Source organism: Bombina bombina, chromosome 2, assembly GCF_027579735.1.
Source record: "Bombina bombina isolate aBomBom1 chromosome 2, aBomBom1.pri, whole genome shotgun sequence".
Lineage (NCBI taxonomy): Eukaryota > Metazoa > Chordata > Amphibia > Anura > Bombinatoridae > Bombina > Bombina bombina.
This window is the reverse complement of record NC_069500.1, coordinates 224,362,626-224,374,923: the sequence shown is the minus strand read 5'-3', so window position 1 is coordinate 224,374,923 and position 12,298 is coordinate 224,362,626.

The following is a 12,298-nucleotide window of genomic DNA, read 5'->3' as shown; positions in this document are numbered from 1 at the left end:
ATGATAACAACCCCAAACACACCTCCACCACTGCCTTGCTAAAGAAGCTGAGGGTAAAGGTGATGGACTGGCCAAGCATATCTCCAGACCTAAACCCTATTGAGCATCTGTGGGGCATCTTCAAACGTAAGGTGGGGGTGCGTAAGGTCTCTAACATCCACCAGCTCTGTGATGTCATCATGGAGGAGTGGAAGAGGACTCCAGTGGCAACCTGTGAAGCTCTGGTGAACCCCATGCCCAAGAGGGTTATGGCAGTACTGGAAAATAATGGTGGCCACACAAAATATTGACACTTTGGGCCCAATTTGGACATTTCCACTTAGGGGTGTACTCACTTTTGTTGCCAACAGTTTAGACATTAATGGCTGTGAGGCCCATTTATCAAGCTCCGTATGTCCGAGTCTGCTCCATAACCCTGTCCACCTGCTCTGATGAGGCAGACAGGAATCGCCGGAATTCAACCCGATCGAGTGCGATCGGCTTGATTGACACCCCTCCGCTGGCGACCGCGAGTCTGCAGGGGGCGGCATTGCACCAGCAGCTCACAAGAGTTGCTGGTGCAATGCTGAATACGGAGATCGTATTGCTGTCCGCATTCAGCGATGTCTGTCGGACCTGATCCGCACTGTCAGATCAGGTCCGACAGATATTTGTTAAATATGCCTCTGTGTATTGAGTTATTTTGAGGGGACAGCAAATTTACACTGTTATACAGGCTGTACACTCACTACTTTACATTGTTGCAAAAGTGTAATTTCTTCAGTGTTGTCACGTGAAAACATATAATAAAATGTTTACAAAAATTTGAAGGGTGTACTCACTTTTGTGAGATACTGTATATCTTCCTCTTCTAGTTGTATTAAAGCTTTCCCCTTCTGATTGCTCTGATTCTGAACTACTTGTTAATTTGAGTGAATAGACTCACCAGAACCACAGTGGACTCCTTGTTACTGAGAGCGGTATTACTTTAAATGCGGTATTTCCCCCAGAGGACCGGACGCCTGTTTTGAAGGTACAATGTAGTACACAGTCGACCTTGGAGTGTCTATAAAGGGGTATGTGGAACCGCTAACAACTCCCATAAATATAGGCTCAAAACAATACTAGGATATGCTGCCTGCTGTTGATTGTCGGTAAAGGGAATCAGAGGGAAGAGGATATAGGAGCAAGTCTCCACTCGTTTATATACACAGATCCAAGAAGATTGACTCGCTCCCACAGACACCAGGGGTTAATTACACGGTAGTCATAATGACTTAGCTCACAATTTGGAATATTAAAGAATACTGTGAACATCAGGGCTTTACAGATTACCTTGAAAAAGGGACATTTACACCTGGATGGATAAGTGCATAAAGGACTTACTCCCATTTTTATTCTAGGGAGTCTTTTTGTATTCAGTGACCGGTCTCTAGGGCAGCATGACACACCTTGCTTTTTTAAGTTTTATGTTTTATTATTATTTTAAAGTTTTGGTTATTTTTGATGATTGCACTATTATGCATATTCATATATCTTAGATGTATGGATTTTTTTTTAATATCCTTTTGAGGTTACACTTTAGAATAAATTTTGGTGAAAACGATCTCTCTTTGTAACTTTGTTCAGGGGGTGTCAATCCTCTAGGGTCTTTAATTAATAGAAATTACCAGTGCAGGCAATAATAGACTTAGGAAGTTACTGTATTAGTGATTTCCAACTTCTTCCAATTTTATATTTTATGGTTTCTATTAACTGCACCATCACAGAGTGATGTAGGTAAATTATTATATATAAATATGGTTTGGTGCTGTTAGTTCTTCTTTATATATATATATATATATATATATATATATATATATATATATATATATATATATATATATATATATATATATATATATATATTAGTAACAACTAATGAAAAAGACAAAAGAATGCAGTCCTACTTTTAATATAATTATACTGCTGTACTTTCGCTTATAAGGTTTGCGAATAAAAGGTGTATATTTAAATACCAAATACATTTTGAAATATGTATTTAATGCATAAAAGTCCTTTAAAGACACATGTCTACAAAAAGTTGTTAAAAGATTCACATGGACAAACCTACATGAAATATCAGGGATTTTCAGATTCTGAAAACCGCTGATATTTCATGTAGGTTTTTGTATGTGAGTGTGTATTTACCATTATTTTGTTAATAATCTACATGTAGGTAACATTATAAGAGCAGCCTTGACCAGGGCCATTAGCCAATGCACAGACAGTAATACATATAAACAAGCCTACAGGGCTTATTATATGTTTAGGGCAAATGTCTGTCTCTCTAAACACTTCTCTGTCTGTCCCACGCTTCTAGCCAGGCACTGAGACACAGCAGCATTCAGCAATACAGAATTTTTATTTAAACCTACCTTTCTTTTTTTCAAGAAGTATATCTCTTGTTAATTTGTTTTCCTTCTTCTGATGATCATCTCTGATCCCTGATCTCTGATTCTCTTTGAGTCTGTTGCATGAGACTGTGTTTGCCCCACCCCCCCCCCATATTCCCTCCCCCAGTGTCAGTATTGCGGCGCCGCGTGATGTGATGCAAATTGCCATTGGAGGCTGGACTCCTGGAGCCGGAGCAGCTGCGACGGCACTGCCGCATCCTGATTCCTGAGCAGATGCTTGACTCAAGTCTGCCAGTGCCTCTCTGTCACAGTCTCAGTCTGCTAAAAAAGCAGGATGGCTGCTCCGCTCCCTCACCTGCTCACACAGACATGAATGATGTAAATGCCTGAGCCTGGCTGTCTGTGTTTGCACCAGCAGGTCAGTGGGTCATGGTCAGGCGCTGAGCTCAGTGCTCCCTTAGTCACAAAAACACTGACTGTGCTCTGCTCCACATCTCCACAGTCACTCACTCTGCAGCTGCCAGCCCGGCCCTCCCTGGGCCCTGACAGCTCGGCCCACCAGGATTTTTCCTGGTATCCCGGTGGCCCAATCCGGCCCTGATAGGAACATCTATTTATAAATATATAGAACATATACCCCTATTTGAAGAACATTGGAATGTGAAATGTTTACAGTAAATAAATAGTTAAACACTTTTTTAAATATGAATTTTGCATAAAAAGGACTCCAATACACATATATGTGTCGATATATGTATATATATATGTACAGGGAGTGCAGAATTATTAGGCAAGTTGTATTTTTGAGGATTAATTTTATTATTGAACAACAACCATGTTCTCAATGAACCCAAAAAAACTCATTAATATCAAAGCTGAATAGTTTTGGAAGTAGTTTTTAGTTTGTTTTTAGTTATAGCTATTTTAGGGGGATATCTGTGTGTGCAACTGACTATTACTGTGCATAATTATTAGGCAACTTAACAAAAAACAAATATATACCCATTTCAATTATTTATTTTTACCAGTGAAACCAATATAACATCTCAACATTCACAAATATACATTTCTGACATTAAAAAACAAAACAAAAACAAATCAGTGACCAATATAGCCACCTTTCTTTGCAAGGACACTCAAAAGCATGCCATCCATGGATTCTGTCAGTTTTTTGATCTGTTCACCATCAACATTGCGTGCAGCAGCAACCACAGCCTCCCAGACACTGTTCAGAGAGGTGTACTGTTTTCCCTCCTTGTAAATCTCACATTTGATGATGGACCACAGGTTCTCAATGGGGTTCAGATCAGGTGAACAAGGAGGCCATGTCATTAGATTTTCTTCTTTTATACCCTTTCTTGCCAGCCACGCTGTGGAGTACTTGGACGCGTGTGATGGAGCATTGTCCTGCATGAAAATCATGTTTTTCTTGAAGGATGCAGACTACTTCCTGTACAACTGCTTGAAGAAGGTGTCTTCCAGAAACTGGCAGTAGGACTGGGAGTTGAGCTTGACTCCATCCTCAACCCGAAAGGCCCCACAAGCTCATCTTTGATGATACCAGCCCAAACCAGTACTCCACCTCCACCTTGCTGGCGTCTGAGTCGGACTGGAGCTCTCTGCCCTTTACCAATCCAGCCACGGGCTCATCCATCTGGCCCATCAAGACTCACTCTCATTTCATCAGTCCATAAAACCTTAGAAAAATCAGTCTTGAGATATTTCTTGGCCCAGTCTTGACGTTTCAGCTTGTGTGTCTTGTTCAGTGGTGGTCGTCTTTCAGCCTTTCTTACCTTGGCCATGTCTCTGAGTATTGCACACCTTGTGCTTTTGGGCACTCTAGTGATGTTGCAGCTCTGAAATATGGTCAAACTGGTGGCAAGTGGCATCTTGGCAGCTGCACTCTTGACTTTTCTCAGTTCATGGGCAGTTATTTTGCGCCTTGGTTTTTCCACACGCTTCTTGCGACCCTGTTGACTATTTTGAATGAAACGCTTGATTGTTCGATGATCACGCTTCAGAAGCTTTGCAATTTTAAGAGTGCTGCATCCCTCTGCAAGATATCTCACTATTTTTTACTTTTCTGAGCCTGTCAAGTCCTTCTTTTGACCCATTTTGCCAAAGGAAAGGAAGTTGCCTAATAATTATGCACACCTGATATAGGGTGTTGATGTCATTAGACCACACCCCTTCTCATTACAGAGATGCACATCACCTAATATGCTTAATTGGTAGTAGGCTTTCGAGCCTATACAGCTTGGAGTAAGACAACATGCATAAAGAGGATGATGTGGTCAAAATACTCATTTGCCTAATAATTCTGCACTCCCTGTATTTATGTGTTCATATATGTTTTATTGTATATTTACTGTATATATTTCCCATTCCAATGTTCTTCACTTATGAGATAATGTTATTTTTATTCTTAAATACATATTTCTATATACATGTGTATATACCTATACCTGCATATCTCTTCCTATAGATATATAAGTATAGATATGTATTTTTGCATATACAGTATCCGATATAAATAGAAATATATATTTATTAGTAAACAATGTAGATCTTTTTTTTTTTAATCAAGGATTTTTATTGAGGCAATACAAGAAAAAGAAAAAACATGAACATAACATACATTTTGTGTCACCTTGGTAAATTTTGCATACAAGACATTGTTTATCCATTGGACAATGAAACCTTTACATAGAAGAGAATAAAGAAATCGTAATTCAAATATTATATATGTATCTCACCAGAAGAACACAATGAATGTAGAGGACATTGTATGCAAGTACAAAATCAAATACATATAATCAAGCATTACCTCTTTTTTCCTTTTGTTTCCTATATAAACGCATAAGAAAGTGATAGAATTTAAACAACCCGAAAAGCTTATACTTCTTATAGAGTGATATGTTACGTATAAAATAAGTGTATTTATTATCTAAATATTTGCAAATTATAGGGAGTCACAACAAGTTACTCCTACTGGATGTACGTAAATGGAGGGCAAAGTGCCTCTTTTTTCTTTGTAGACAGAAGCTAAGAGCAACTTATGACAGAAAGATATCAACAGCGGATAAATACCGCTTATTTGTCCACCTAAAATAAGGGTGGACAGTAGCTAAAGGTGAGGGTGGGGGCGGAGCCATAAGTTATGTTGGGTGAGCCCCTCTCCTGGGGAAATGTCAGCTGTAGACGATGCGGGAAGAAGGAAAAGGGGTATGACCCGCAGGTAACCTGTACCGGCGGGAAAGGAAGGAGAGGGGCCCAGCAGTTAGAGATGTAGGGAGGGGGTGGAGGGAGTGTCCTTCTAGTTGCAGTGTGCGTATCTTACGGAGAATATGCTGATCAGTGCTGAGTCCAGGTGTATAAATATCTTGGGCCTTATTATAGATTGAGAGGAAAAGTGGAGATTTTGGCTCAGAAGGTTATTCTAGTGTACTCATGTACTCTTTTGTTATAGCATATGTGAGGCTGACAACTAATTCTATGTAGTAGCACAGAAACTATGGCATAGGAAATGGGGGAGCACAACAATATATGATGTGAAGTGAATTTTAATGTAAACACATAGGTTAGTCAGAGAGTTTAGGAAACATCTAGGAGCTCCAACAAGATTCAAGTATAAAAATATGTGCTCTCCTTATGAAGCCTAGTACTAGTGTGCAATAAGCAAACCACTCCTGTAATGTAAACAGGATAAATAGTAATAGTAATAAATAAAGTATATATATATAGATATACATACGTGTACATATACACCCATATATATGAATCTCTTGGAAAAGCAGTTTTCTATGCTTATTATAAGTGCCTAGGCGCAAAAGAGAGGACTATTGTGGTGTATTAGGAGTATGTGGGGAAGGCTAGTAGGTTTTTGGGCCCAAATGAGTGTGAGTTTGTATAACCATAATCGTGTTGGGTGTGGTGTGTGGCTAAGATAGATCAGTATTAAATGGCTGTTCAAATAACTGTATGCATAGTGTGTTATAGTAACTGATGTTGTGTATTTGTAACAGAAAGAAAAACTAGTATATGCCCCAATAGCAATATTTTCTCACAGTGACCAATAGACATGGATGAAATATCAGCCCAAATGTTAAATGGTATATATAGATTCTTGAATGTAAGCATAGGGACTAGGAGGATAAATATTAGCATAGGCAGGGGAGAAGGGCCTCTCCACACTTGAAAGTAAATGTTAGAGTTTGGGATACTGACACCTATTTAATCAGCTAGGTAAAAACATTAATATGAAAATTTAAGTACACATGGTTATTGGAGTGTTTCCTGCTATCTTGTATAATACATTCCTTGCTAGGTCCCCATAGATGGGTAGTCCATTAGGTTTTTGCCAGCTGAGTTAGCTATTATAAGAGAGAAACAAGCCAACCGGGGAGGACTGTCCAGAGGTATCAAAGTTAATTATATAAGACACAAAGGCAAAAATACATATTATAAATAACTTACCAGAGTGGAGTAATCATATCTATGGACCTGGGGGTGTAAATAGCTGACAATTATTATCTTCCTCTTTGTACATTCTTTTCCAGTGATGGAGGTTCAGGGTTGGTATGCAAGGGCAGGATTAGCTTCAGATCTGTCTCACCAGCTCCCTGCATGCATGTGATTATGATAGACAGCGGCTGTATATCGCTGCCTGTCTCCGGTAGGCATGTGATGTAGATCATATCAGTAGCAGTCTCTATAGCCCCCACAGTCAGCTCAGGACCAAGGATCCATCTCTCTGTAGTAGGGTGCAACACTCTCGTAAATGGTAAGGTGCTAATAAGTTGCAGTATTTTGCTCCATGGACTAAAATCGTTACCCGGCAAAACCAGTAAAGCTGAGCTCTTCCTCTCTGCGGTGCTCGCTGTTATACTCAGAGCGTAATCATGTGAAGAAGACTCTGAGTGGCTCCATGACGCCTGCAGCAATGCTGTTGAAGCTCTTGCTCCAAGCTGGGGAGTCTCGCCGTGCGTGGTATTATCTATTGTAGCGGCCATTTTAGGTGCTGAACTGACCTCTTCTCCACACTGTTTCCTAACTGTAACTAGCAAGTCATGGAAGCAGTAGTCTAGCTTTTCCTCGAGTTTGTAAAGTAAGGCTTGCACCTGATCACAAAAATCCTCCATGTTTAGATGGCTGTGTGCTTAGTATGGATTATGCCACAACTTGTAAAGAAGGAATTACTCCTGCCTCGTGGCCAAATCAGTCGATATAGCTCCAAATCATTATCATAAATGAAGATTAAGGCTTCCCAAACCAAATTTTAGGGAGACTCTTTCTATCCTACACATGTGCTGATTAAAAGCTTCAGCAGATAACATCAATTATACTTTATATTAGACCAGATGTTTGGTGATATTGCAGGAGCTCTTGTGCTGCACGTCTTGCCTCATCAGTTGCTGGCTCCGCCCCCAACAATGTAGATCTTAACATGGTCAAGTTAGTGCACATGAAAACTTATTGAAATATTACATAAAATATTTTTTAAAATTGCTACGTTTTCATGTGCACTAACCCGATTGCTTTAAGATCTAAATTGAGAAATGTGATGCACAAAACACAAGCACCTAGATTACGAGTTTTGCGCTACAGAGGGTGCGAAACGAATGCAACAAAAGTTGCGTTATTTCCCGCTCCATAGCGCTGCCATTACAAGTTTCTTAAAAGCCCCCTTGTGCGTGCAATATGGTGGCGATAAGCTCCATACCGCACAAAAGCCAAGGGCTGCTTTGACATGCTCGTGCATGCTTTCCCCCATAGACATCAATAGGAAGAGAATGTTAGAAAAGAAACTAACACCTGAAGTGCGGAATGGCGATCCCCGTAATGCAACCCCATTGATGTCTATAGGGTAAAAAAAGTTACGTTTACACCTAACACCCTAACATAAACCCCAAGTCTAAACACCCCTAATCTGCTGCCCCGACATCACCGCCACTAATAAAAGTTATTAACCCCTATTCCGCCGCTCCCCGACATCGCCGCCACTATAATAAATGTATTAACCCCTAAACCTCTGGCCTCCCACTTCACCGCCACTAAATAAACCTATTAACCCCTAAACCACCAGCCCCCCACATTGCAATAAACCAAATTAAACTATTAGCCCCTAAACCTAACAACCCCCTAATATTACATTAAATTACAATATCCCTATCTTAAAATATATAAAAACTTACCTATGCAATTAAAAAAACCTAAGTTTACACTAACAATTAACCTAACATAACTATTATACTAAACTATTATACTAAAATTAAAATAACTACCAATTAAAAAAAACTAAATTACACATAAAAAAAACTAACACTACTAAAAAAATGTAAGTCTAAAATTACAAAAAATTAAAAATACTAAATTATGAAAAATAACAAACACAAAATTATCAAAAATAAAAACAATTACACCTAATTTAATAGCACTACTAAAATAAAAAGCCCCCCCAAAATAAAAACTCCCCCTAGCCTACAATAAACTACAAATAGCCCTTAAAAGAAATTAGCTCTTTACCTGGAAAAAAATACAAAGACCCCTACTCAACCAACCCCCCAAAATAAAAAATCTAACTGTAACAAAAACCTAAGCTACCCATTGCCCTGAAAAGGGTATTTCTAGTTAAAAGGGCATTCAGCTCTTTTATATTGTCCTGAAAAGGGAATTCAGCTCTTTTACCTAAAGCCCAAAACCCTAATCTAAAACAAATTAACACCCAAAAAGATTTAAAAAAACTTAATACTAACCCCCGAAAATCCACTTACAGTTTCTGAAGTCTGGATATCCATCCTCATCCAGTCAGTGAGAAGTCTTCATCCAGGCAGCAAGAAGTCTTCATCCAGGCAGGCGTCTTCTAATTGATCCTAGCAGCGGCTTCTATCTTTATTCCGGCGGCGCAGAGCAAATCCATCCTTGAAGACATCCGGCGCGGAGCGTCCTCTTCATACGGTCACCGCCGTACACTGGATCTTCAATGCAATGCCTTTTCAAAATGGCATCCCTTGTATTCCTATTAGCTGATTTGATTCTTGAAATTCAAATCAGCCATTATGATGAGAGCTACTGAAAGCCTATTGGCTGTTCAAATCAGCCAATAGGATGAGAGCTAATGAAATTCTATTGGCTATTCAAATCAGCCAATAGAATTTCAGTAGCTCTTATCCTATTGGCTGATTTGAACAGCTTCATGCTACATCCAGTGGCTTCAATATCCCTCTTCTGATGTAATTTTCAACAATTAGCTCTTGCCGTTTCTTTGGCAACTCTTTGCTGACCATGACTCTCCCAGTAAGATGTAACATTCCAGCAAATCCTACAGTAACAACTGACTTTAATCTAGGTTTAATCAGAATCACTTTCATTGATGGCAGGTTTATGCTATTTACCTAAAGGCATAATTTAAATTGTGATGGTCAACTGTCAAAACAGCTAGAGCCCCCATTATGAAAGCGTGTGCAGACTTATGGTCAGGGTGTTGCAGTTTTTTAATTATTATTTAAAATGTTCCTAATAATTAAACTTCACCTAGATTAGAAGTTTTGTGCTATAGAGAGTGCAAAACGAAAGTTGCGTTATTTCACCCTCCATAGCGCTGCCATTACATGTTTTGAAAAGCCTCCTTGTGCGTGCGATATGGTGGTGATGAGCTTCATATCGTACAAAATCCAAGGGCTGCTTTGACATGCTCTTGCATGCTTTCCCTATAGACATCAATGGGGAGAGCATGTTAGAAAGCAACCTAACACCTGAAGCGCGGAATGGCGATCGCCGTAACGCAACCCCATTGATGTCTATGGGGAAAAAATAGTTTAAACCTAACACCCTAACATACACCCCTAATCTGCCATCCTCGTCATCGCCGACATCTTCATAAAGTTATTAACCCCTAATCTGCCACTTCCGACATTGCCGCCATTATAATAAAGTTATAAACCCTTATTCCTCCGCACCCTAACATCGACCACACTATAATAAAGATATTAACCACTATTCCACCGCTCCTTAAAATCACTGCCTCTAAAAAAGTTATTAACCCCTAAACCTCTGGCCTCCCACATCACACGCCACTAAATAAACCTATTAACCCCTAAACCACCAGCCCCCCACATTGCAAAAAACTAAATGAAACTATTAACCCCTAAACCTAACAACCTCCTAACTTTATATTAAAATTACAATATCCCTATCTTAAAATAAATAAAAACATACCTGTGAAATAAAAAAAACCTAAGTTTAAACTATAAATTAAACTAAGATTACTATTATACTAAAATTAAAATAACTACAAATTAAATAAACTAAATTACATATTAAAAAACCTAACACTACTAAAAAAAATTAAATCTACAATTACAAAAATAAAAAATACTAAATTACAAAAAATAAAAAACACTAAATTACAAAAAATAACAAATGAGATTATCCAAAATAAAAACAATTACACCTAATCTAATAGCCCTAAAAAAATACAAAGACCCCCCAACAGTAAAACCCACCACCCAACCAACCCCCCAAAATAAAAAACCTAACTCTAACAAAAACCTAAGCTACCCATTGCCCTGATAATGGCATTTGTATGGGCATTGCCCTTTAAAAAACATTCAGCTCTTTTTCATTGCCCTGAAAAGGGCATTTAGCTCTTTTAAGATAGCCCAAACCCTAATCTAAAAAAAAAAAACACCCCAAAAAGTTTTAAAAAAATCTAACACTAACCCTCGACGATCCACTTACAGTTTTTGAAGTCCGGACGTCCAGGTGGCGAGAAGTCTTCATCCAGGCAGTGAGATCTTCATCCATCCAGGCGGCGTCTTTTATTTTCATCTAGGCAGCATTTTCTATCTTCATCCAGGAGGCATCTTGTATCTCGATTTGAATAGCCAATAGAATTTCAGTAGCTCTCATCCTATTGGCTGATTTGAACAGCCAATAGGATTTTAGTAGCTCTCATTGGCCAATAGAATTGCAAGGGATGCCATTTTGAAAAGGCTCCCTTGCATTGAAGATTAAGTGTACCGTGGTGACAGTATAAAGAGGACGCTCTGCGCCAGATGTCTGGAAGGATGGACCCGCTCCACACCGCCGGGATGAAGATAGAAGATGCTGTCTGGATGAAGATAGAATATGCCGCCTAGATGAAGATAGAAAACACTGCCTGGATGAATGAAGACCTTGCCGCCTAGATGAAGAATTCTCGCCGCCTGGATGCCGGACTTCAAAAACTATAAGTGGATCGTCGGAGGTTAGGTTTTTTAAAACTTTTTTGGGGTGGTTTTTTTTTTTTAGATTAGGGTTTGGGCTATCTTAAAAGAGCTAAATGCCCTTTTCAGGGCAATGAAATGCCCATACAAATGCCCTTTTCAGGGAAATGGGTAGCTTAGGTTTTTTTTAGAGTTAGGTTTTTTATTTTGGGGGGTTGGTTGGGTGGTGGATTTTACTGTTCAGGGTCTTTGTATTTTTTTATAGGGAAAATAGCTGATTTCGTGAGGGCAATGCCCTACAAAAGGCCCTTTTAATTTTAGTATAATAGTAATGTTAGTTTAATTTATAGTTTAAAGGGACAGTCTAGGCCAAAAAAAAACTTTCATGATTCAGCTAGAGCATGTAATTTTAAACAATTTTCCAATTTATTTTTATCACCAATTTTGTTTTGTTCTCTTGGTATTTTTAGTTGAAAGCTTAACCTAGGAGGTTTATATAGTAATTTCTTAGACCTTGAAGGCCACCTCTTTTCAGAATGCATTTTAACAGTTTTTCCACCACTAGAGGGTGTTAGTTCATGTATTTCATATAGATAATACTGTGCTTGTGCACATGAAGTTATCTGGGAGCAGGCACTGATTGGCTAAACTGCAAGTCTGTTAAAAGAACTGAAATAAAGGGGCAGTTTGCAGAGGCTTAGATACAAGATAATCACA